At 40.3% G+C, this 27573-nt stretch overlaps 1 protein-coding gene across 1 annotated transcript in view; it reads right to left on the bottom strand.

Annotated features, from left to right (window-relative positions):
- KIAA1217 (KIAA1217 ortholog) overlaps positions 1-27573 on the bottom strand; it is a 328197-nt gene that overhangs the window by 175936 nt on the left and 124688 nt on the right. The gene's annotated exons all lie outside the window — the stretch shown is intronic.

Genomic DNA, 27573 nt, shown 5'->3' with positions numbered 1-27573 from the left:
GTGAATCCATGTTGACTACTCCTGATAATCTTCTCTTCCACTTGCTTGGAAATAGCATCCAGAACAAGTTGTTCTATCACCTTTCCAGGGACAGTATTTTCCCAGATAGTCCTTCTTGCCCTTCTTGAAGACTGGAGAGATACTGGCTATCCTCCAATCCTCAGACACCTCTTCTGTTCTCCAAGACCTTTCAAAGATGATAGAGCAGTTCAGCAGTCACCTCTGCCTGCTCCTTCAGCACATGTGGGCACATTCCACTGGGGCCCATGGATTTGTACGGACTGATTTCAGCTGGATGATCTCTGTCCATATCCCTCTTGACCAAAGGGAAGTCTTCCCCAGAGTCTCTCTCTTACCTCCGGAGTCTTGGGATTCGCAAGGGAAAGTCTTTGTAGTAAAGACAGAAGCAAAGAAGACATTCAGTATCTCCACCTTTTCAGCATCCCATTACCAGGGCATCCACATAATTTAATAGCAGACCCACATTTTCCCTAGTTTTACTGCTGACATAACTAAAAACAAAGCCTTTCTTGTTATCCTTCCGAATTAGGCTAAGAGCAAAGTATTACTGAAGTAATACTAAGAATGAGCAATTTCTCATTCAAATCAACCTCATACTGCAACATCAGATAACAGTTACTATCTCGGCTGTCTTTTTAAACAGACCTTGTGTCATCTGGACTTCCAAGCTTTCTTCAACACTCACTTTCAGTTCAGCATCAGCAAAATTTCTTGAAATCATGCCTCAACCACACAGTCCAGGCAGGCAAGGAAAATTCTCCTACATTTTCTACTTCTCTATCTGGCAGAAATGTCATCCTGTCTACTTGGATTACTAAATGCAGAAATATTGCTTGTTTACACACACACACACACACACACACACGCATATATATAAACTAGACACAGAAGCTGAAGGAAATTCACTCCCTTCATGCTTCGATCCTCCCCCTTCCAGACAGAAAAATTGTGAATTACAGTGAATTACTATTAACAATTAATAAATGCACAAAACTATTGTGCATTAGATCAGACATGCATATTCTCTACCGCTTAACAAATATTTATTTTTCTTCTTAACAATTAATTCTGTATTGTCTAGGAACCTGGCAAAAGTCCCAGAAATCTGGCACGGAAAGCACAGAAATGATGAAAATACAATCTAAACATTAGCATTGCTATTTAAGGTCTGCAGTACAATGTTCCCAACAGAATACTCCTTAAGTTGCTCCACAATTTTAAGAAAATAGTGTGATGTACACTGTATTTAGATACTGTTTTTACTGGCCTTCGGTTAATCTCTGCTGATTTTGACCGGGGACTACTTTAGTACAAGAAGTGCTGGCCAGCCAGCCCACTTATCTGATGTTGCCTTTTGTGATACTGAGGAATGTGCCTTTAACACCAAGGTTTTCCAGAGTCTGGACAAGCATTATGACTTACGCTTAGCCAGCTGGAAGGAGATGAGGGCTCATACAGGAATATCAGGCACTGAGGGATCATTGAGCACTGACTCTGTGAACTAAAAAAATAACTCACAAATCCCTGGTGGGAAAAGAGAATCAGCGCAGTTGCAATGTGAAAGCTGTATCAAGACATCATCTATAGACAGGGCTCAGAAACTGAGACTGAGCGGGCCAAGGGTCTTTAAATAAAGACCCAATCCTGACATAATGCAGTGGCAAGCACAAAACATGCTTGGCTACAAATGCCTACAAGCAAAGCATGTCTGCAATGCTGTACATCAACAGGGTTAGTTCTGGAGATCAGTATGGCTCCTACCAAGAGCCATGTAACACCAAAAGGCTATGTACCGTACAACTTTAAGCAGGTTTGATGCTTCCATGGGAGATGCAAGACGTTACCACTGCTGCGAGAGATGGTAGATGGTACTGCTAATGCTGTTTAAGGGACCTGAGCAAAGGTGATCTAGGAGAAATTGCTTATTTGGTCATGATTGTGTGACTTGGAAAGTGGGTGCTTCCTCAGGACAATGCCCATGGCTGCATAAGTAGTCTCAAAAAAGATTAAAGAGAACTGGCAAAAAGTGAGTCAAAATGTGGGACGCTTTAATATCATCAGAGCCGAACAAAGGAACCCACCCAGCTTCACACAAAACACAGCTGTCTCTGCTGCTTTTTGGGACCACACCATTTCATGAAAACAGCAGTCAGAATTGCACAATCTCAAAATACATTCTTACTTGGAGTGAGAAGCTCTTGGTCCCAAACTGGATTTAATTAGTGTATGTCACAATGCCATGCCTTAAGGTGCTACCCATGTTTATTTAAAAGAATTAATGAAACTCCTTTTGCAACTGAGAAACTGGAGACAGCCAGAATCATTATACTGCTAGGCTCACATAAAGAGCTATGTAGCACAATCACTGGGATGAATCACCAGCAACACGTTAAATAAACTTGATTAACCAGTTCACAGTACGCAATTGAGATTTGTTTATCTGTGGGATCAATAATAACAGTAGTTCCTTTTAATTACCGTATTCGGATCTAGGCCCATCAATATCAAAACAATGCATGGAGAACAACTGCTAACAGGATATGCTGTTTTAATTGTGTTTAAAATTAATGTCCCAGAGCTACTTACGCACTTCTGGTTTTAGGATGTGCATAAAAGGAGCAATTAACAAATACTGTTTTGCTCAATTAGTAAAACTCATAATATACAACAGTGCTTTTGTGGCTCTGGTGTTTATTCACAGCTAAAAAATTGGGAAGTTAATTATCAATAGTTAAATCAGAAGAAGCATCCCATAATTAAAGATGTATCTCAGTGTCCATGCAAAATCACAAATCACATAGCCACAGAGAAATATATTACGAATGCTTTCAGTGTGAAGCAGCCTGGCACTGTCTACCCTACTGTAGACCAGGAACAAAACAAATATTAGATCTGAAGTGGATAGGCCGTGAAAAACTGAGTGCATCTATGCTCTTTTGTGCTCAGAGAGTTCATTGCAGTCTTTGGTGTGGCCTTTCAATCCTTACTAACTAGAATAGACTCACTCCCCTCAAACATACGCATTATTAAAGATGATACAATAGCAACTACTATCTCATACAAGCAAGATGAAAATAACCACAGGTCTATCCACATGAATCCATTCAAGTAAATATAGAAGTAAAGAGGTTTATACTACTTTAAGAGTAATTGAGCAATAATTTGGCTTTATATATCAGGGAAATTAGATTTTTAAGCTGAGAGGTAGGAGGAGCTTTGTGATCATTTGGTCTCGTCTGCTTAGCAAGGGACTTCAGTCAGTGGGTTCCTATTTCAAGTCCAAGGACAATGGTTGACCTATCAACAAGTTAAAGATAAACATCTGAACTTGATTTGAAAATTTACAGTGACAAACAATCTAATACAACCTCTGGGATTACGTGTCATGAAATTAACTTTGCTGTTAAAAACATCTGTGGAGACTTTGTATGTATATTCCATACATTCCAGTTCAGTTATGATTTCTCACACACATGAAGAAAAAAATTAGCTGAAAGAGTCAAATTCCATTCCATCTGAAATATAACAAAAAATGAGAGTGACTTTCTCTGCACATCTCCACAACAGCCTTTCACCATGTCTTGCCTGAAAGTTCAGAGACTGACAGCAGTGCCAAATTATATGATCACTCTTGAAAATCACAGATGTCACCACCGTCCTTAATCACTAAAACAAACTATTGAAAAGAGTTCAACCTTCACTAAGAGTTTGAACATTTGCTATTCATGAGGAAGATATATATTCACTTTTCCAATTCCATTTTGAATTGAGCTCTTGGGAGCAGTCATAATCACCTGCCACTTGATAGTGATGAGCTTGCAATTATGAAGAAGGATGCAGTGTCCTAGCCTACCTCTTGCCAAAAAGGACCGTGCTGTTAAGTGCCTTACGCTTCTCCAAGTACCAGAACATCCTCCTTTCACTTGGGAAGTTATTCTGATCAAGCTAACAACTCCTACATCTGAACAGCTACACCGTGTGAAATACGTTAGGTTTTCTGTTTTCCAAATTTTATTCTTATTTTCTTTATTCTCCTACTTTCCTTTTTATTCTTATTATTTAATTATTTAATAAATGTAAAGGTTTGAAAGCAGTAAATACTTGTGAACGCCTTAAATCAACGAGGAAGAGGACTGTGGCCATCACAAAGAAGCACTGACACTGAACTGGGGAAAAAAATTATTATTCTCCTTCACCCACAGCTTTTTATCTCTGCAGTATGGGACAAGAACAAGCTAATTCTACACTGTAACGTGACTTCTCTTCCCACCAGCCAATGTATGATAGGACAGAGTGAAATAAACATCATTCCAGTGCACATGTAACGCATGACTCATGTAACGCAATACCTTATCTCAGACTTTTTACCTATTGTCATTGCCATCCTACACTACTGAGCTAACATGGATATTAGCACACTGCTGTAGAACTTTGAATTGAAGACCCTGCCATGCTACAGCCTCACACCTACCAGCCTGGCCAGCTCCTTACATATCACAGTTTCCATACAACATTACTTATGGGAAGGAATAAGATCAGCCTGCAAAGACAGAACTAGAGTATGAACATCTGTTTTTGTAAGGTACCAAACAAATAACTCTGTGAACGGAAAATGTGCCTTACATCTTGGAAATTTTAATCAAATAAAAAGCACTGTGTGGGTGGGAAGAAGTAGTGTAGGGAATTGTTTCTGAGGGAGGTGGAAGAAAGAAGGGGAGAAGGTCACTTTCAAGTCCATCTGCTCTATATTCAAATTCTATTTTCCCCCAGTGTGAAACACTTTGGTTTTGATAAGTTCCCTTTTGGATGAATTCACTCAAACAGCTCTGGTGAGAGTTTGGATTCAAATGGGTCCAAGTTTCTAGCAGTGCCAGAGCAACAAACTTAACATCTGAAACACCAAATGTTGCTGGTTTCACGGGTGTCTGTTGGATCTGCTTGTGAACGTACGAGGCAGCATGCTTTAGTGATCAAAGGGATTGAGAGTTACTTGCTGTAAAGTACAATTATACTTAAAAAGAATCAGCAGAGATTCAGATCTCACCAAATGCATGTGGAGTTTAAAAGACTGTCAAGAGACTGCTTGAATTAATAAGAAATACAAAGTTTACTTTGATGGAGTCTGGCTCTAAAATTAATGTAATAGTTTAAATTATGTTGTGATTACCATACCAACTTGCATATCAGGAGGCAATTCTGATAAACTTTGCAGCAAAAAGAATGGTTTCAGTAAAATAATTAGTAATTAATGATTAGAAATTAACACAATGGTCACAGTATTGCCAACCTGCAGCATTCACACCATTCATGATGGTGGTCTTTCTTGAAAAATTATTTTTCTTTTTTTTTTAGAACACTACACTACAGTCCACAGTCCATGGGCTGTACCCAGTCATATATTCATTTCTTTCCCCCCCCCAGAGTTACTGGCAAGAAAGACATTTTTTGAATTTGAAACTCAGGCTAAAGTCACAGGAGAGGTACACACCACTGTGATTAGTAAGTTGGGCATTTTTTATTCTTACTATAGTTTCACCCTGTATTTTGCAAAAATGCAGTACTACACAGCAAACAACAGAAAATATCTGAAAATAGATAAAGACAAGCAGAATATCTTGTTCTAACTGTGTTTCCTTGCACATCTGATTTCCAGTGAGTGGAGATAGTTACAGGTTGTGGATTGGATTCTGGCACTCAGTTCCACTGGCTGCTGTTTACAATGCTCTCATTTTGATTCCTTGGAAATCACTACTCCTGAGAGCAGAATGAGAACCTCCTCCTACTTGTAAGCAATATAAAGACCTCTTGACACTGTGTACATCCTCTTCCCTGAAAATTGCCCATCTGACCTTCCCAGCCCATGCTGATGTTACCATGAAAACAGCTGATCAGTAATAAAGCAAGAGCAGCTGAAAGCAGTGATACTCCTGCCCAGTCTCTTCTGCTGGGTTGAACGCTTACTAATTCAGGTGTATAAAAACTCTTTGGTATTTAGGATTTCACAGCTTTCAGGCAACAGGGACCATTTGACTGTCTTGTCTTTCTATTACTAGACATTACATTTGGTGTGAGATCCTCAAACAAAGGCCATACATGTGGCTTGAGATGAAAAAGACAGAAGATGAATATAACACTGATCTCAGAAGCTGCAGCTGCATTAGTGTTTGCTTCAAATAGGAATGTGTTTTTGAAGTAAACTCCCATAACCCATATGATGAGATCTACCCAGATGATCTGTGTAAGTCAGTATGACAGTGTAAGCTCCCAGTGACTTAAACCTAAAAAAGTTCTTTCTTCTGACTTAAATTTCCTTAATCAGGTGTCCACTGTAAAACAAACCCAAGTGATCCCAGTCTCTAAGCTCTGACACACACATCCAGCCACTGTCTCCAGCACAGCCAGTCCTTTATGAAGAAAAAATGCAGGGGAGAAGGAATGAACTTGAAAACATACCACATACCTAGCCAACTGTACTTGGGAGGGTATGGAAATCCACATCTCACATCACCAGCAGAAAGGCTGAACTCCAACAATTGATTATAATTACTGCCTGTAATATAGGGCTGCAAGTGTTACAACTGTGTTCTCTGGGGGCATTTCAGCACTTGTCCGTGAAGTCAGCTGATGGAACTGGTGGCTCTGACACCACATCCAAGAGACCTTCCACCCTGCAAACAGCTGCTGCAGTAAATGCAAATCTTCTTGCAGCACTGGGACTAATGTGGCTTTGTAACATACCCACTCCTATTTAACACACTGCATTATAGTTTAATTATCCTCACTGCTAAGGAATTGTTTCCTTTTACTTCAGGGTATATTTGACTCAACAGCAGTTTCCAGTGCTGGGATTTACTCTTCTCCTATCGTCAGCCAGACCTACCAGTTCTGTAGGGTTGATGCTTTGTGACAAAACTGCATCAACTGCATTAACTGGACTCCTGAAGACTTGCATTAGTCTGGGTTTTAATACTGGAAAACAATCTTGTCCTCTCTTCACTTTTTTTCTAGCATTCCCATTCCCTCACTGAAGTACAGCTAATAGGATCATAGAATGGTTTGTGTGGCAAGGGACCTTTAAAGGCTATTTAGTCCAACTCCCCTGCAATGAACAGGGACACCTACACTGAATCAGGTGCTCAGAGCCCTGTCCAGCCTGACTTTGAATGTCTCCAGGGACAGGGCATCCACCTTTCTCTGGACAGCCTGTTCCAGTGCCTCACTACCCTTAGTGTAAAAAACTTCTTCCTTATATCCAAACTAAATCCCCTCTCTTATCATTTGAAACCATTTCTCTTTGTCTTATCACAACAGATCCTCCTGAAAAGTCTGTTCCCTTCTTTCTCACAGTCCCTCTTTAGACACTGTCAGATACTCAATTTAGGTACTAAACAGATACTTTAGATACTGAACTTAATACACTGGCAGTAATAGATGAGTACATAGTCTAAATTTACCCCTAGAAATAATAACATACCTGGGAGGCAGTGCAGGGTGCCCCAGGGCAAGGAGCCATGGTCACAGCTACCTCCTTCCAAACAGGGAGAGCAAGCTGCAAGGCTGGCAAGGGCAAAGTGTCCGAGCACAGAGTGAGCTGCAGTGACACAACTCCTGTGTCATTCCCTATTCCTCCTACAAGGGGAATTCTGCACCTTCTGTACAGCACTTTTGCAGAAGATAAAACAAGAGAAGTAACAATGATACATCTCATCAGGCTGCAAGAAGCACACAGAAGTGCCTGGGGTGAAGGCAAGAATAAGCAACGTCAGCACAGAAAGGTGTCATACAAGGTTTAAGCTTATTCAGAAGCAGAGCTTTCGTCTCTCTCATGAATAAAAACATAACCCAAGACAATTTAATTCCAACTGTTTTGTAGCACTCCTTGTGAAAACTTTTCAAACAATGTAATGACTCACAGGTGAGCTCTCCACTGACAACATAAAATGACACTGTATTAGTTTTCTGCCTTTACAAATGTGCAAGCCTGCACAGAGATATACATACTATCTCTCTCATAATATAGCACACGCCTTTACATGCAGCATAGCTGAAGACAGGGAACAGGCAGTACACAGTGACAGGTTTTCTTCACTCTGAAGGTAAAGGTTATTAAACATTAATTGGTAACAGGCAGGTTTTACTGCACATACATATGCTCCAATACTCTGTATTTGCAATACCCATCTTACCTACAAAAATATAGCTTTGTACTTCATTTTATTTGTGACTCTCATATTATTGCCTTAATCTTTCATAATTAATGTAAAAAGGTCAAGTGATAAATTCACACCTTTTTTTTTTTAGCTTCTTTTGCTGTTTTGCTCTCCTATTGCCGTAGTGCTTCAAGACTGCAGCTGAAATGACATCTAAATCCTTATAATGGCTGGAGAAAATTCTGGGCAAACTGTTGGAAGGAAACAAGTATCGAAATCTCTTTGACACAAGATGACAATATTACTTATATGCCCAGTTTCGGTTTTATAAGCTCCTATAAATCCTCTCTCACAGCAGAGACTAGCGCAAGAATGCCCTTGGGAAAGGGCATTAGGTAAGAAAAGGATGAGTTTACAACCCATGAGTAGCGTTAATTTGATGCTTTTAACTCACTGTTTCTTTTTTCTGCAAGGAGTCTTCGTGCTCAATCCAAAGATAGCTGAATTCCAGCAAAAAAGCTATGTATATAACCGAGAGGGAAAAATAAGAACTGAATGGTTGTCCAGAACAGCAAGTGTTTTTCCCAGATCTTTGAGGTCCTGTGTCTCTATAGTGGCATTACACAACCGTTAGATTGAGAATGAAGAGTGTAAAGGTAAGGGCAAAAGATGATCTGCAGAATGGAAACTAGGCCAGAGGGAGTTACAAGTCTGACATTTTTTGAAACATCTAAATCAAATCTGACTACTTTTCTAAAGCAGAGCATAAACACAGCCAGAATTTGCAGTTTGGCTAGCAGAATTAGAGAGTAAAACACTACAGGTAATAACTACCAATCACTTTCTTTTCCCAACCATCCAACAAGGTAATTTGTTTGCCCTGCTCTGCATGAAAAAGTCTGGGTAGGCTTCTGACTTTAGGAGTCTGAGAAACATCCTGAGGAAGGGCAACCCCACAGCAGGCCTAACAGCCAGTACGAGGGCCCTTTTCAACACTGCCTTAAATTATACTTGATTTTAGTCACAGGCTTTAAGACTGTGGAGGTGCTTCGCAAATCATCACTAAATACCTTTTCTTCATAGCTTCACTCAATTCTCAGGAGTGTCTTCAAGACATGAATAAAGCCTCAACTGCTGAAAGGTAGAATGTTGTCAGTTCTGTCAGCAAGGGACTGCCATGCTGCCGGGTTGCTTTATTTGGCTAAAGACAAATTCCCCTTCATCCTGCAGAAGTTGTCACCAGTTGTAAGAATGCAGCACCTTTACTTGATACATGATAAGTATCTGTGAATTCTGAGGCTATTAGTTCATTTAGGGAGTGATATCTCAATAAAATATACAAACTGTCTCCTACAGACAGACAAAGAGTCATTCGTTATCTATTTTAAAAAAATTATTTAACACCTTGTCGCACATTGAGTTAAAAGATGAATTCAACATCTTTGTGTCTTGAGCCCCTTCTTAAATAACGTACATCTGATCGTACCTATGCTCAAAGCCATGCCACTTGAAGTTTGCGTACTAAACGCCCAAGTCATGGGGTGTTCAGTGCTGCAATTCAGCTTCCTTTTCCAGTAAAAGGAAGAAAAGTGGGACAGGCACCAGGCTGAAAAGCTTTCTGAAAGCTGCAGCTGCAGCCAACAGCTGAAATTTAAAATCAGCCATTATTTTCTCTCCTCATCTTGTGGGCTCTGCCACAGCTTTCAATAAACCACAAATTCACCCACCAAGGCACTATTGCTCATTATTTTCTTTTGCTGATGGAGCTAAAATAAGAACCATAAACACCTCTCCCTGCCTCAGAAAAGCAGCTAAGTCACTCCCAAACAGGACTCTCAACATGTTGCACATGGACAACATGTTAAGCAAGTAGCAAAAGCCAAACAGGGTTCTGAGAAATTAGTGATTTAATGTTGCTGAGAGAATCTGAAACCCAAGATCATATGGGTCAATGAAAGCAGAAGCAGAACTGTATTTCCATTTCCCAAGCTAGTGAGAGGAGAGACATGTGATACTCAGCAGAAACAGCTTGCTTGGATTTCTAGGGGGCATGTAATAAAGAAGAGATCTTTCCATGGGTTTAAAAAAAAAAAAAAAAAAAAAAAAAGTAAAAATAGGAAAGAGCAAGCAGGAATAAAAGGCAGCTTTCCCTAGGGAGGGAGGGAGATTATCAGTGGCATCACTGAGGCATTTGCACTGGTCTGGGCAGCTCCCAACATCAGTGAGCTGGAAAAGGGCAAAGGGGGTATGAACTGAGGTGACAGAGTTTGCTGAGAATGTTACATTACTTAGCAATAGGCAGTTTTACTGCCTGAATAGGCAGTAAAATGACAGAAGAAATCCCTGTAGCAAAATGGTACACATTGGCTTAGAACAGACTATAACTCAAACTCTTTGAGTGATAATAACCATTTTGTGAAAATTTCAGCTCAGAGCTCATTAGGGAATAAAAATTCAAATAAATACTGGAAAATGTTAGGAAAAGAACGGCAAACAAGATGGATAATACAATTACAATACTCTACTAATCCACAGTCTAGCCAAATTTTAAATATAGCATGAAGTTTTAATTCATTACAGGTCAAAAAAGATATAGCAAATACAGAAATGCTAAGAAAAAAAGGTGACCTGCATGATCAAAGTTATGGAAAAGTTTCTGTACGAGGAACAACTAAATAATGTAGACTCTCTGTTCTGGGAGCAGATGAATCAAACTTATGGTCAAGGTCCATAAACATGAGTAACAAAGAAAAACTTAATATGGGAAGACTGCTCATTGTCACTCTCCATACAGATCCAAGGCATCAAACGAGACAAGTAGGCTAATGAGTCAAAAACATGGATGTGAATATTAATTCCACAGACTACTATTATAGCACTAGAGAACATGCTTTAGTGATGGGACTCAGTAGGTCAGGTTGATAATCTCAAAGGTCCTTTCTGATCCAAATGATTCCATGGTTCTGTGCAGTAACGGTACGCTGGGAAACATCTTGTGGGACATCTCAGTTGCTGAGTTTCCAAGAATTTTTTTTATTTTATTTTTTTCAAATCAACAAATTAATGGAAATAAATCGAGAACTATTAAAAAGAAAAAGGACATCATCCTTCGTTTCCTTCAAGTGATCTCTTATCTATCTATTGCTGGGAGCTGGAATACTACGTACTGTCTTTGGTACAGTATTCTCCCTTAAGTAACTACCAACATTTAAGACAAATTTGAAGGCTGGGCGCCTCTGACCTGCCTCAACTACTCTTAAATTCAGTGAGGTACAAGAAGCACTACTGTTGACAGTTACACTTTCTCATACTTACTAACCACAGACAAATAGAAGCACTTGCATTACAACAGAAAAATAACAACCCCAGATCTAATCAAAACACTGCTGTGTAGTGAGAATTGTATGGAAATCTCCTCCTAGAGAGAGGATATGGGATAGAATGAATAGTGTGCAATAAGTTAAGTCATATCATTTCATCTGTTGTAAAAAAAAAAAAAAAAAAAAAAAGATCCTAAATATTTGCCTACACAGGAAAGTTAGTGTAGTGAAAATTAGAGAATGAATTTGCAGTGCTTCAGCTATTCCATCGAGATAGTGGACAATAGAGTACAAATTTTCCATGGCATCAGCATCCATAGTTCTGGATACCATCAAGTGTCCAAAGGTTACTAAACCTTTTGAACAAGGGATCAGTACAGCTTTGGGGGGCTGAGATCATCTTTTCTCCCTCATTAACTCCCCATTACTAAGAGGCTACTCTGGAGGACTTCAGGTGCCATGACTGGGGCTGAAACATAGAGTGGCACCAAGCCTCCCTTACTCTCCTTCATCTTTTAGAATATGTGATCCAGTGAAAGGGTGGGCAAGGCTTACTTAAAGATCAGTGCCCAATAATGGGACCTGACAGCAGCAGGGTTGTTGGTAATTCACTCATTTAAAAGAATGAAATCTGACTATTTGTTCTTGCTAACAGACACAACCTCTCCAGGAAGACAGGTGGAGAGGAGTGAGATCCCCTGAGCATTTTAAAGCCCCCACCACAATGCAGGGGGTCAGTGGTAGTAACTGTGGCATGGTGCCTTTGTGCTCTGACTTCCCCAAAGGCAGACTGTGATTTACTCAGTGCATGAGTCTGCACCCACACAAAAGTGAGGGCAGGGGCAGGAGAATTTACTCATCCGCTGATGAGTATTTATGCTCCTTTTTCAAAGCTACTTAAATTGGTCTTTTGTTTCTTGCTGGGCTGTGAGACACAATGAAAGCACCAGTTGTTTTGCCCCTGTAGTCCTTTGGAAATTTGCTTTCACTGTTTCCTGAAGTTATCTGGACATCTAACCAGCTCCCTGTACTCTCTTCCCCAGAAAACAGAAGCATTTTTTAGCCTTTTTTTTTTTTTCTTTTTGGTTAGTCAGGGGATTTTTCAAGGGCAAAGAATAATACACCTTTTATTAAGCAGCTATGCACAGTAAGAAACTTTTTACTAGCAATTTCTCAAGGAATGTTATGACTGGCTGACTTGATAGCGGCCTATCCAGAATCTCATTAGATTTTCAAGTACTTTAGAAAGCAATTCTTACTGAATTATCAAACTTGCAAGAAACCAATAGCAGTTTCATACCCACGACTATGTACTTCTGTGTTAACTGCAGAAGCATATCAGAGCAGTAAGGACTGTCGTGCTCGCGTGCCAGGAGCTACCGCAGGAACAGGAAACTGCTGGGGTATGTTGGAGAAGACTCTCATAAACATCTGATTTGTTTAATTAAATACTGTTTTCCAGAATATGACAGGGTGTACAATGATTTCTCTCAGTAAGTCTTGACCCAGAAAATTTAAGTGGTAAATAAACCATGAAAGCTTCATGGGTGTGGAGCACGTACAAGTCAAAACACCTTGTATAAGCAACCTCTGCATTTGCTGTTTGGTCAAAGCAGCCAAATCTCTTCTGCACTGGAAGCCAGTGACCCTGAACAGAGACCTGCAAATGTGACTGCAGATTGGCAGAAGCACTGGTTGTTCTAGAGCTACTTTACCCCCATCTGCAATATTGACACTGAAAATAGGAGAAAATAGAAAATAGGACTGTGATTTCCCAGCTGATGGGATTTCTCCATGGATACCACCTAAGAATCCCGGAGCTTCCTTCTTCTGAAGGGAAGGTAGCCTGTCTCCCCTCGCCCATCTTTAGCCTTCGAAAAGACAAATGAGTATTGTAAGCCATTCACCTAGTACACTACTAAAGCAAAACAGGCACCTGCTGCACAATTACTCATCCCACTCATTCTAGACACGTATTTTAGGATGGGGTGAACTTGTCTCCAGAGATGCCCCTCCATGACAAAGCAGTATCCACATAAGTTTAAAGGCACTGAGAAGAGAACTGACAGTTAAGTGGTCAGCTCTCCACTGGAAGTAGTAGGAATCGTCTGGGAAAATCTACAAACGTGGCTCCTTGGATGACATCACAATTCATTCTAAGAATAAAATAATACACAGTTTTTATTTGAAAAAACCATACACTGTCTGAAGGTAGAAATATCTTCTAATGTTCTTAGTAAATTCCCACAATATTCTAGAGAGTGGGTAATTCCCATGTAGACTGTTTTCCTCATGAACTAATCCTGATTTTAGGCTCATGTTCTTGATTTGCTATTCAAAAACTTTCCTACTTCTATTTCTGCCCAACGCATTTTATTATTGTTCTTCTGCCAGCAGACAAGACAATCAGTTTCTTAAATACTTCTCTCTCAAAACAAAACAATACAACCCAGACCATATTCTAAGGAGACTCACCATTGTAAAACGCAGCTTTACAAGCCAGAGGATGGTCTGTCTTTTCCCTATGCTACGCTTCTGCTTGCAATCTCATACCAGATGGAACTGCTGCATGATTCCTGGCCAGGCTTTGCAAGGCAAAGCATGAAGCCTGCTCCTTAACACTTCATAAGTGGTTGCTGTGTCTGTGCCAGAAAGAGTTGCAAACAGCACTTCCTTCTACACTTTGACCCCAATCCATGTAGACACATCGCGGCATCCAGGCTGGGCTCTGCTGAGCATCGCGGGGATGTCAGTTCTGTGGAACATATGGAGCCAATGGAGCAGGTAACACTTCTCCCTCTCACACAAACTCACGACCACACTCTGCCTGCCTGCTTAGCTGCTTCATTGTTTATCACTTCAATCATCACCAACAACATATTTTGCTTACAAAATATCTCATATTGCCCATTAGAGATCTCCTGGAAAAACAAATGACAAGCAGCTGTGACGCTTTGCAGAGATGAAGGCATAGTAAAAAGGTTGTGACTTCATAAGCTGGGTGTTTGGACTGGTGGGAGGCAGTCAGGTGGACTGAGGTGCGCAACAGCTCCGAGGGTATGCAACAGCTCACAGCTGTTTGCTTGGCTACCTGCAGGAAAAGCAAGCTCCCAGCTCTGCCGGCATCAAAGCTGCTGTCCGTAAAGCACGCAGCCCAGCAGAAGGAGCAGGAAATCAATGCTCGCCTTGCTCCTTTGTGTTAAGACTTGTCTTAACTTGTTGCTCTGTGGTCATCACATGGCTACACTCAATGTCCTGCCAAAGAAATACATGCAATTTTGGCAGAACTAAACAAACAGCTTCCTACTATGGAAAGTCCCAAAGCCCTGGGAGAAGAGGTTGATCTCTGCCCAGTCTTTCAAAACTTCCCCTGCAGCTTCAAATTACTGCCTTCTAATGAAAGTAAGGGGGAATCTGATGAACAGAGGAATCAGAGTTTGCCAATAGAGATATTAACAACACGCAAAAGATATCTGTTGATTTTGTGGGTTGTGTTTTGTGTGTGTGTTTTTGTTTGTTGTTTTTTTGTTTGCTTGTTTTTGTTTTTTAAACTAATGTTGAACTGCGTTTTCCTCACCCTCAGAGCCCGGAGGAGCGCGCCCGGAAGCTCCGCACGGCTCGGCCCGGCCCGGCAGCCCGGCAGCGGGGGGCGGCGGGAGCGGTGCGCTGCTGCCCTCTGCCGGCGACATCGCGCCCGGAGGGGTCACGCTGGGTGCGGCCTTGAGGTGCTGCCTGGCGCCTGAGCTGAAGGCAGAGCCTGGGCTGGACTGTAGGCCGCAACGCTGAAGCAGAGGTGCCAAAGGATGCAGAGAGAAAGAGATGCTGAATATGGACAGGTTGCTCCTGGAAAGGCCACGGCAGAGGACGCGTAATCAAATTAAAAACAGACAAACAAGGCCACAACATTGCCAGCCACAGTCTGCATCTGGATCTAAACAAAACTGTCCTCCATAATCCTGAGACTCCCACTGAAAACATGTTGAAAGAAATGATTTCTTTGAAGTACTTGCACCTGTGCTGAAGGGCCAACACGCTCACGTTTCCACAGACCAAGAGAAACGTCTCTTGTTTATATAAATCCGAGGTTTGTGAAGCCTCATCTGACCTCAATTTCTGTGCCCATGGAACATAACCATCACACAGATTAAATGCATCTGGTCTGGCCTTACTACTCTACAGCACCTACCGGCCCCTCAGTTCCTGCCGTGTCCTTGTCCCCAAGAGGTGGCCCTGAGCGAAGCACTCTGCACAGACCCAAGCACCACATCCCATCAAAGCACTTTGCTGAGCCATGATCCTCATCTGAGGGAAAAGTTCAAAAAAATCCACCAAATCACACTAAGAAAAGTTCAGTTTTTCTCAGGTGCTTTGTTTGGGAAACGTCAAAACGTGATCCTCTTCAACACTGAGAAGCAAAAGTTCTCTACACAGTGGGCATGAAAAGACTAAAAATTCTCTGGGGTTTCCCTTACATTTCATTCCTACTCAGAGTTAAGCCTCAGATAATTGACTCTCACCATAGCCCCAACACTGGCTAGGCTACAAGAGAATCTGCTGCAAGTCAGTATAGTAAGACTGATGAACCACTTAAACTCTAGGTAAGGTCTCAAAATGGATCTTAAGTGGAAGACGATACATTTTACTGTGTAAAAACACAACACTTGTTTTTGCAGTTACATTTGTGATGCGTGCAGGCATGCACATTGTCAGTTTTTGCACTCACTGTAATTCTGTCAACATGAACATTCAGCTTCTAAAGGAAAGTTCAAGTATTCTGCTCTTTAGTTACTGGGTTTGCTGGTCAAAGATAGAAACAAAACAAAACATGAAGTCTAATACCAAACACAAGCTGAAAAAAATTGGATCACTCATATAAAACACCTGCACATGCGGGATATTCTGCATTATTTCTTCATATTACTGCATTTTTGTTACAGAGATGAGATTAGATATAAATATTAGAAACGTATTAATGTTGCCTATAGAAAGAAAAATATCAACGGAATTCATAGCTGATATGAAAAACAAACAACAGCCACCAAAAAAAAGGCAGGAAAAAAAGCTTCTACTTGGCAAAGTATACATACATATTAGATAAAAGACTTAGAAAACAGATGCTACTTTTTACAAGCAGCCAAGATCTTCTAACATCCATACAACTTGTTAATCAACTAACATATGGTACCACTTTAGCAAAACACACCATTCTGATTTTGCATTTACATGGTCTGTTTCCTACAAAACTATTGTCGGGATTTGGCCAGTATTATGTAACTTAGTAATTTTATTCCTACAATTTAAATTAATCAGTAAGTGCAGAAATAAAAAGACAAAAGGTTTCAATCCAAACAACAAGTAAGCACTTATTTTCACAGAGTGCCCAATGATGGATGGATTTCCTCTTACCATGCTGAAACTCACCAGACTCTACAAAAAATTAGTATTTGCTACAAAAATTACTACCTTAAAAATTTGCTCTGACTTCAAGCCCTTGAGGACCCAATGCATTGAGTTTTAAGGCAATGCTAAACTGTAGAGGCAAAACTGGATGTAGCTTGGTAACATCTGCACCAGGTGGTTCCCAGATAAGAATACGCAACTTCATTAGTGTGACTTTTTTTCTAACTTCTATTTGATAGGCTTTACTACATATATTAGGCCTTACTGTTTCCTTAGATGACAGTTATGTACAATAGAAAGCTTCCAAACTCATACTAGGTAAAACGACACTGGCACAGGCTGCCCACCTGAGGGTGTTCAGGAAATATGTACATGTGACACTGAGGGACGTGGTCAGTGGGCACTACTGGTGGCAGGAGAATGCTTGGACTAGATGATCTTATAGGCCTTTTCTAACCTTAATGATTCTATGATTCTATAGATAAAGCTATCTTTTTTTAAGAATCCTACACACTTATTTGTCCTGCCTCTGCAACAGCAAACTAGTAAATTAATCAGTGTTTCTGAACTGTAGACACATGGTATCTGCTTGCTGCAGTTCTTTTCCCAGTATCTGGGCTCTGCAAGGACACTGCAGCTCTGCAGGGCTGGGGCAGAGGGTGCAAAGGCATAGGGTGTGGGTGCACAGGGCTCTGCAGCACACAACACAAGCACTCTGCCATCACACCCTGCAGATAAGGCACAGCTGAAGAGCTCCAGGCAGAGCGTGGAGAGAGTGGGACTCTTCCAGAGTATGGAAAGTGTAAGCAACAACAAAGAAGTTTGACAGAGAAAGTGTATAAAGCAGTAGCGCTTGTGGAGAAAGCTTAGGGGGGGTGTTTGTTTTGTGTTTGCCATTTAAATTAGAGATAGGCACTTTTGAATATATATATTGCATATACATCTTCTGCATTTTGAAGCTAATAGGAGGGCTTTTGTTTTGGCTTTTTTTTTAACATCAGACACAAATATAGCATAAATTAAAAACACTTTTAAAGCACGGTCAGATGGAAGTGTGTTGGTGAGCATAAGATTGCCTTACAATTTCACTTCTCAGGTTTTGGAACTGTAACTGTTGCAGTTCTAAGTTAAAAGAGATAATGGAAAAAAAAATTGAGTACCTGAAATATTCCAAAAACACCCAACAAGTTTTATAGGCAAATGACCAATTTTCCTACAGGTTTACCAGAGGCAGGATAAGAATGAAAGTAGAGAATGTGAATTCTCATAACTTGTCTAAGATGTAGTTTAAAAGTTGAAATCTGAGCTTTCATTTGCAAGAAATGCAGAGACCCCAAATTACAGCAAAATAAAGTGATGTATATAAAATGATGTAAAGAAAATGAAAAAACTAAAAGTTGCACATTATTTGTATATCTGATACTTCAAAGCAAACTTAAAATTCATGTAGATAGACTGGAAGGCAATTTAAAACTCTCAATTTGTTACTGACCAAACTTCAAAACATCCCACGTATACACCTATATGCATATAAAACTATGCTTTTGTTTTTGATAGTGTGTCCATCCTTCTTTATATTGCTGATTATCAACTAAATTATAAACTCTAAGAGGCACAGTAAACTCCTTTGGTACACTTGTCTGCTGAATTCTGCAGCATTGTTAATAATATACTATAATAAACAACATTTTCGTGTAGATTGCAGAAATCCTCTCCCAGGTGAATATTTAACTTTCATTAAAAAGTAGTCATCGTCTTTTTCAAAAGGATACATGAACAAAACTAACATTAATGGTTTTTCCTTTAGGCATGCACATCTGACAGAAACCTGTAAGAAATCCAAGCAAGGTGATGATGTCTCTGGGAGATGAAGGTGAAAACAAGTCCTGCCTGGCCAAGCCTGGAAGAAGAACATGGGACGGGATGAGACATTTAGCAGAGGAATGTGCCTCTTCTTGAATGTTAGCACGTATGTGACAGGGATAGTGTGTGAGGATGGCACACCTGGGTATACAAGCAGCTTTACAAGCTAACTAACTTCACACCTGCAGGAACATTTTTGGCTTGAAAGGGCTTGCAGACAAACCCTTGAAAAATTAACTCCAGTTTCTTCTTTCATTTTCATAACTTATTTTCTTTTGAATTTTGCTGCACAAAAGTTTAAGAAAGTCCCCGATTTGCTTACAAAACCCATGTTCTCAGGGTCAACAAACCAGAACAAACACAAATTTTCCACCATTTAAAGCTTTAGGGGTGCTGAGTTTTTTTAGCTTCTGTCCCCACAGGAGCCAATAAGCATACATGGGCATCTATCTTCCCTTCTCCCACAGCCTGCCATGCCATCTGCTTCCAGCATCCTTGTGCTTCAGGATTAAGCAGAAAATGATATATTCCTTCAACATCACTCTTCTTTGATTTAAGTGAAAAAGCAATACATCTCGAGAAACACTTCAATTTTAATATGTTCACCTACTAACAGACCTAGCTCTGCCCTGAGAGAGGTGTAGAGTGCGAGGCTACTGATACTTAAACATGGTCCTTGTTTCTGAATTACTGAGGAGAGTATCCTAAAGCATCCTAAAACATCTGAAAAGATATATATACTTCAGATGAATGTATGGGTAAAATTACCTGTCTCTCTTAATCCAAGTTCCTGGATAATGTAATGTGCTACAAATCTCACAGAGGTACAGCAGCAGCTCGGGCAGATGCTTTGCAACACAAGCTGCAGCTCATCTGCTGTTTTCTTTTTTAACTGAACATTTCGCCCTTGCTTTATCACCAAATTTGTATATACCGAGTTCAAAGTTATAGCCAATCTGCACAGCTCTCCCTTAGCAAAGAAGGTTAAATGTACTACATTCACAAAACAATGAATTTCCCAAATAATAACAAGATTAAATTAAAAAGTATATAATTTTTTTTTTTAACTTACTGAACTATCCTTCTTCTCCAGCAAAACGGTCTGCATCAGCTATTAGCAACAAGAAGGGAATTTCCTCCTCCTCCAACTATTCTTGAAATAGATTGCAGTAAGTCTTCCTTCCCAGCCTTAGCCTTCAATAGCAAGAGGAAACTACTCTCAATCTCCAAGCAGGAACAGCCTCACCAACTTGTGACAAACAAACAAACAAATAACCCCCTCTCTAAATTTTGGCCACCAGTTTACTAAAGGTCAACACAAATGTTTAAGAAAGAAGATCTCTATGAGCTGTTTTAAAAGACTTCCTACTGCAGAAACCTAAATCATAGCACAATGCTTATTTGCCTTTTCTTTCAAGTCCGGAAGGGTCTTTGTTATGATCACTTATAGTAAGGAAGTGAATTTTCACTCACTTTGTATGTGTATTTTTATAAGCTAATCCTGTAAATAAACCTACAACACTTTGTGGAGAGCAGTAGAGGACAGATTGCCTTTGCCATGTTAAGTGAAAATCTGTAAAAACAACACACGCACCCTGGTAAGCAGTCAGAAAACTAAAACAAGCTGGTACCAACATCCTGACTTCACTCCAAGCAGCTACCACTGGTAGGCAAGGAAAAGGCAAAATATTTACCGAGTGTCTGTATAAATGTGCACAGCATGGAACAACCTCATTTCTAAAAACTCAATTAAATGAAAGCCAAATCAACAGCAAAACCATATACTGAACTCTGCAATCAGCACTGTCTACAGCAGTGATGAAGGGTGGGCTCTGGCCCATGTGTGAGATGCTGTGCTCAGTAAGTGAGAAAACAGGGAGGTGTTTGTGTGTTTTTAAAAAGACACAATGTTATCTGTCCTTTCCTCTTCATTTCTTCAGCCTGGACCAGTTGGCTTTCTAATTTAAAGGAAGGGAGCTTTGTTCAGTAGATCACGAGGCTCTTGTAGAGCTCCCTTTGTACTGCCAAAGGTCTTGTAAAGACTGGATGCTCCTGCAGCCACAGCTGAGGCAACCTTAGCATCACTTATAGTCTTATGAAAGGCACAGGTCCACAACTGTCCCAATATAGCCCACACCTTCACCCTGGGTCTAATAATGGTATTTGAAAGCTCTGCTGTGCTATGAGCACTTAAGCCTTGACAAACCCTTACCTGGACATTTCTGTGAAGATTGCATTGAAAAAAAAATCTCCATGCAATTTCCTGTAGCACTAAATGGTAATCACAGACATCTTCACTATATCATGCCAGTCCCAGATTTACCAGTCCCTTACTCTCATCTTTTTCTCACCATGCAATAGACTTGAGAAACAAAGAAGCAACAATCTAGTCCTTTATGCACTTTTATATGAGGCAAAAGTATTGTAAGAGCACTACAGAATCATTAGCGTACATGAAAAGCAAGAGAAAAATAAATTCCTTCCTGAGAATGTATTTTCTTCCACCACTATCAGTCTAGGGATACTCCAAGCTATGAGTGGGAAGACTAAAGCACTCCTGACCTCTCTATGGAAGCTACATTCACTGTATCAGCAGCCCAGGCTCCTCTTTCGGTCACTGAATCTAGACAACCAAAAGTCGTCCATGAGAACAACAGACTGAACTGGAATTCATCCCTAACTCAAAGCCTCGATGTAACAGAATGGCTTTTCACTTTAAAGAAATGCAGTTTATGGGCAGATGCTACATCAGTGCAAAGAGAATGATCACAAACTGAAAATAGATACTTGGAAAAACAAAGAGTGCAGGAAATCCAGAAAGAACAGTGTTGGAGTCAATATGCCAAAGGAAAGAGCTGAAATTGAAGGCACTCTACTGGGGAAAATATGGTGAAAATATTTCCACAAGTTTTTTGGCAAATAAATCTTTCATTAAGAAGGGAAATAAAGCTGAATATGCTTCTGGGAGAAACACAAAGAGAGCAGAAAAGGCTTCACCGCACATGGCTGCGTGCCATATGATTAGCAGCAAGTGCTCCTACCGTGTAGGCAGAAGGTATGAAAATGCGCCAATATACTGAAGTCTTGTCCTGGGAAGGCACATGGCTACACTTTGATTAACACTGGCAGTGCCCATATCTCCCAAAACATCAATAGAAGTGGTTACAGATCCATTTAGTTAATGATTCTTATTTCATACAAGAAAAAGGAGTGTCGACTCAGACTAATTAGATTTCCATACCAAAATCCAGGTTCATCTGAAAACCAGACTAAACGCTAACAGATGCTATCTTGATTTGATAGCTAAAATCCAAGACAGCAGTTCCCAAAACAAAGCCCCAAACTCCACAGATTGCAAATTACTCATGGCACTTCAAAATTGAAATCTCATTTTACATGTCCAGAAAGCATCCATGGGAGGATCAAGAATGTGGTTATCACTACTATATACCTATAGACATTTCTCCTGCTTGGAGGAGTGGGGAAAGGAGGGTGGCATCTGGTACCCTGTCCTGGTGTCCTTCATCCTCAGCTTACCTCTAAACCAGGCAGAGATTTCTGGTGAAGGGAAGAAGCCCTGTCCAGGGCCAGGTGGGAAAGGGAGAGAACGGCATCTGTGTCCTCTCTAGAAGTAAAGTAACATGTAAGTATCATTGGGAAGAATTGTTTCTATTGCACCGGTGCTTGGTTACACCACTCTTAAGGCTAATGCCATTATTTCTGCTCTGACAATCCTTATGACAGTGAGATCAAAATATTTATACAGATTTAATTTCATCTTCTAGATGAGCTGAACCAGATCCAAGATGTGACTAAAAGTTGGAGGAGGGAAGAGGCTTTCCCATCCCTAACCCTCAGCTGTCTTATTACTCTTCTTCATATTTCCTTGCTGCTTGGGCCTCTGCCACCTACACTTCTGGCCCAGCATCAGCCGGAACTGCAGGAGTTAAATCTTCTCCATTAACCTGCAAGCCAGGGCACCACCCTGGCAAGGGGAAGCTGGAAACAAAAATCTCAATCAAAGAGAGTCCAGTGTCAGAAATGCACGTGCTTCTTCTGGACCCAGATCTCCATCACACGGGCACATTAAGACCACAGGACAAGAAGCAGGTGTTCAAGTCATTCCTTTGTGTTTAAAGGAATTTAAATGCCATTTAAAATGCACCACTGATACCATCTCTATCTCTGCTCTCGCTGCCTGGACTTAACTGTTGGGCATCATGGAGAGACCAGTAGGAAATTTGACCCTAAAGATATGGGAATTACTTTGAGTTGGAGACTTGGCATAGCAGCGACTGCTGAATGTCAGAAAAATTCACTCCTAGGTCCTTAAAAGGAATTTTCTAAGATCACAAGCTGTTTAGAGTAATTTCATTTAAATCATAAAATAGAATCAGCTTAGATTAAAGATCGTCTAGTTCCAAGCCCCTGCTATGGGCAGAGTTGCCAACCACTAGGTTCTTGCTCCAATCTGCCTGCATCCCTACAAAAAACAAGGGAAAAATACAGCCACTATCAAATAACATGTGAGCTGCCCAGTACTTCAAGGACTAGCTAAGGAGAGAAAAACTTACAACTTAAAAAAGCCCACTAGAATAGAATAAAGAGAATCCATAAGTGGGTTTAAGAGGAAGCAAAACCTGAATGCTGCTTTAGAGTCACAACAGCTAAAGACAAAATACTGGAGAGTCAAGGAACTAGAAAGCTGATCCGTTAAAAAGGGCAAAATTAAAATTCAATACAGTGAAAATGAAGAGCATCCTAATAAAGCTACGCGACTATTAGGAAGATATTTGTGAATGCACCTTATTAAAAATAAGTAATGTCCAACACAAAGCTGGAGCTTTGTGAGTAAATATAGTGAGGAGTAGTAAATATACAGTCCAAGAACACACATTATAGATAAACTGTTCTGGAAGCTTTAGTAAAATACATACTCATTGCCTCAAACAATCAAAACAGAATCAAAACAGAAAGGCAGAATGGACACAAAAATGGACCTCTGAAAGATATCAAATCGTAAGAGGTGTAACCCTGTAGTCATAGTAGAAACTGGGGGGGAAATATTAATGCACAGAGCTGCATCCTTAGGAGGGAGGATGGAGAGGAGGAAAAATGTCTACTTGTAATTAAACTGAATAACCCCAGATGTGCCAGGTCTGGGAGGGATTAGAAAGTCCCAGTACGAATTCAACCATTATCTCTAGAAAGAGGGTACAGACCCTGGTAGAGTAAAAGGATGAAGCTTCTAAAATACAGAACTATTCTGGAGCCAGTTTGTCAGAGAGTAAATATAGCCAGATGAAGGCATCTGAATTACAGATTGTATGTATGTCTTTTATGAGGCACTCACAGCAACTGGGAAGTTTCAAACATGATGGACAAGCAGAATGTAAAGGACACCTAACTATCCCATCTAGCCAGCTGCAAAAGCAAATCTGTATTGATTTATTATTATTACTACCTGGTAGTCCGTAGTGCTGCTAAACACTTACGTGTTGCAAGTATCTGGTGCTCACAGTCATTATTTTACTTCATGTGCACTAAAATACTACTGCAAAATGCACGGCTGTCTTCTTTTGCCTGTTATGACAAAACTAACAGAAAAAGATTGTTCTCAGCTGGAATATATTACCAGAGTATGGAAACGGATCTCAGAGAAAGCAACTCAGGTTTTCAAGGGAGCAAAAGCAAATAGCGAGAAGTAAAGGAAGAAACAGCCACAAACACCTAAAAATAGCAAATCCAGTAGGAAGTTTCTGTACAGAGATTTAATCTGCTATTGTACTCAGATCCCGGTGTTACGAGTTAGAATCTACAAGAAGCTATCATCTTTAATACATCATCTCCTTCCTACTGTTCTTTAAAGCAAAGAAGCTGATTAAACATCCTGCCACACTCCGGTAACCTTAGCAGTCCATTTCTTCATTTCATACTGTAAAAGGTCAGTCGCATGTTAAATTGTTCTTCTTTGTGTGAATTTGCACTAAGCACAAGACTAAGTCAATAAGGGCTGTACTTCTGCTTTCTCCCAACAAAAAAAAGCACTAAAAAAGTAGTAGATGGCATCTCATTTCACAGAGATTTATATATATGAATACTCTCGCTTGTTTTAAAAGTTTGGATTTTACTCTTGCCTAGTGAGGCTCCACATTAAGTAGCTTCTTATATTTCACCAGGACATTAATCTCTGTCAGAGCATTAAAAAAAGTTAACACCATTATCCTCATACTGCAAAGCAGATAAATATAGCGCTTCATAGTCCAATGCCGCAGGTCCCAAACAATACTTTCCATCTCTTCCCTCTAATCTCCATGAATGCAAAGTTGACAAGTGGTTTCCGTAGTTACAACAGCACACGGAGTGGGGGTGGGACAAAGATATTCCCAAACATTTCCCTACATGGAGAAACAGGCAGGCCATACCATTTCCACCAAATGGAAAAGAGCGAACAATCTTTGCACAGCAGGAATGCTAAGTTTCTGCCTAAGGCAAGGACTGATGGACCAAACAGCTTCCCAGTACGTGTGGTTGCTTGAGTTACAGAATACAGCCTGCAGGGTGGTAATGTTTAGCGGGCAGTCATGATCTGCTCTGAGTTTCAAGTTGTCAAACTGAGACAAAAGGCAGGACTGACCTTCACAGCATTTCCTGTTGCTTGTGTGCTTCAGGTAACAGTGGCCTGAATGAACAGGTGGATGGACTCTGTACCAAGCCAAAATATATCAGCTATGCACTCTTTACTTGCTTGGAAAATTCATCCTAAACCTTTCAGCCACCTTTCCCTTCCTTCCCTAAGGCTTTAAAGCAGTAATAGGCACTGTGCACTGGTGAGGTTGGGTGGTCCCCTTGGTATGTGTAACAGAAAGAAAAGGACAGGCAATTATTTACAGCTACCCAAAGCACACACAGAGCTCCTGATTACAGAGACAGCATAAAGCCCAGCCTCACAGGATAAAAAGGTAATACATCACAATTGGAATACACAATGCACTTATCACTCTTGGTATTTGCATTTGCTAACCTTTGAATCTAATAATACAACATTAATATTCTATTAATACAATGCTTATACAACATTTCCTTTCTTTTTCTTCAATGTATGAAGGGAACTGTCCTGTCAAACAACTGGGCAAGATATTGCTGGAACATCAAATCCTTTATTCTAAAAAAAAAAAAAAAAAAAGCACAGAATTCCTTGAGTAGTGCACACAAGGTAGCAGTGCAGGCTGGTTGTACCTCCTCCCAGGATTTGGACATAACAGCAAAGTTACAAGAGTCCTCCAAAAGACAAGCACCTTCTCAGATGTAAGCAATAAAGAACATCTGCTACTAAGACAAAGTAATGAACCACCTGCATGGGGAGGACAGACTAGCCCTGCCCAGCCTATCCCCTCCAGACCCACAAGACTATTGCATAACGTAGGACAACGAACGTGGAAGAAAAAATATTATTTTTAATTCTGGCCTTGTATCTCCCAAGACATAAGCCATAGTTTCATGAAGTTATTGTTATTAGATCATGAATCATAGAATGGCTTAGATTAGAAGGGACCTTAAAGATCATAGATCACCAAGCCCCCACCATGGGCAGGGCTGCTCTCACCAGCTCAAGCTGCTCAGGGCCCCTCCAACCTGCTCTTGAGCACCTCCAGGAATGAGGCATCCACAGCTTCTCTGGGCAGCAGTGCCAGTGCCTCACCACCTTCCGAGTGAAGAATTGTAATTTCATGAACAAGCATGCAGGGAGAAGGTCAGTGCAAGAAGACATTTCTTTGTCCTTCAGTCATTTACTCTCAGTCCCCATACACTCAAACCCCTGAGCAGCTACACACCAAACTGTGACAGGTCAGCAAACTGATTTTATTTTATTTTTTAATTAAACCAAAAGCTAGTCTTTTTTTTCTTTTTTCTTTTTTTCTTTTTTTTTCTTTTTCTGGGTTGTTGGCTTCACTGTAAAATAGAACTCACACTGAGAGGCTACTAGAAAAGAGGAAATGATTAATTCTAAATTGGGTTAAATTCTAAAGTAGTGAATTAGTGAAAAATATTATTCCATGTATTTTTTGAAAATGTAACCATAATTTTCTCCACCAATTCCAATAGTGCTTATCCTTTTAAGTTAATTTAAATTTTCTTTAAAATTTTCTGTCCCCTGCTGGGGACACTTAGGAGCGCTGAATGCAAAGCAGAGAAGATAATTATATGCTCCAATCACCAGATGTACCTATAGGTATGCTGGTCCCACTACATCCAATTTCATCTATTTTTAATAGCAAAGTGGTCCTGAACCCTCCCAAGTCTGTCTTGTGCACCATATGACAGCAAGCCTGTGTCAGCAACACTGTAATACAGTTTTTCAGAAGAAGAATGAAGAGCAAATTCTCCACTTGAAGTTGAAGAGAGATTTATCCCACAAAAATATGCAACACATCATTACACAAATCAAAGCCCAGGCAGGACATCAGCACTTGAGTTTTATGGAAACTTTAATGGGGAAGGGTCAAGGATTTGATCTGATGTCCAAGCAAAATGTGAGTTATGGCTTGTACAGTGGCACCTCAGTTTTGCTGAGAAACTATTAATTTCATATTATGAAAACAAGATCTTCAGCTATGAGGTTCCCTTATACTTGGAGCCTTTGACCCTGGTTTATCCTGGAGTTCAAGCCCTGATAATCCGTGTGCTTGAAGCTCATCTTGGTGGATAATGGAAAATTCTGCTCCATTTCCTCTGGGACTTCATGCTCATTAGTCACAGCATACCAATTAAAAGCTTTGTTAGAAAACCAGAGGAATGTGACACAGCACATGTACAAA

This window comes from Centrocercus urophasianus, unplaced genomic scaffold, assembly GCF_019232065.1.
Source record: "Centrocercus urophasianus isolate 14NV4802_14NV808 unplaced genomic scaffold, USGS_Curo_1.0 seq_16, whole genome shotgun sequence".
Taxonomy (NCBI): Eukaryota; Metazoa; Chordata; class Aves; order Galliformes; family Phasianidae; genus Centrocercus; species Centrocercus urophasianus.
The sequence above is the reverse complement of the archived record's forward strand: the minus strand, read 5'-3'. Positions and strand labels throughout refer to the sequence as shown.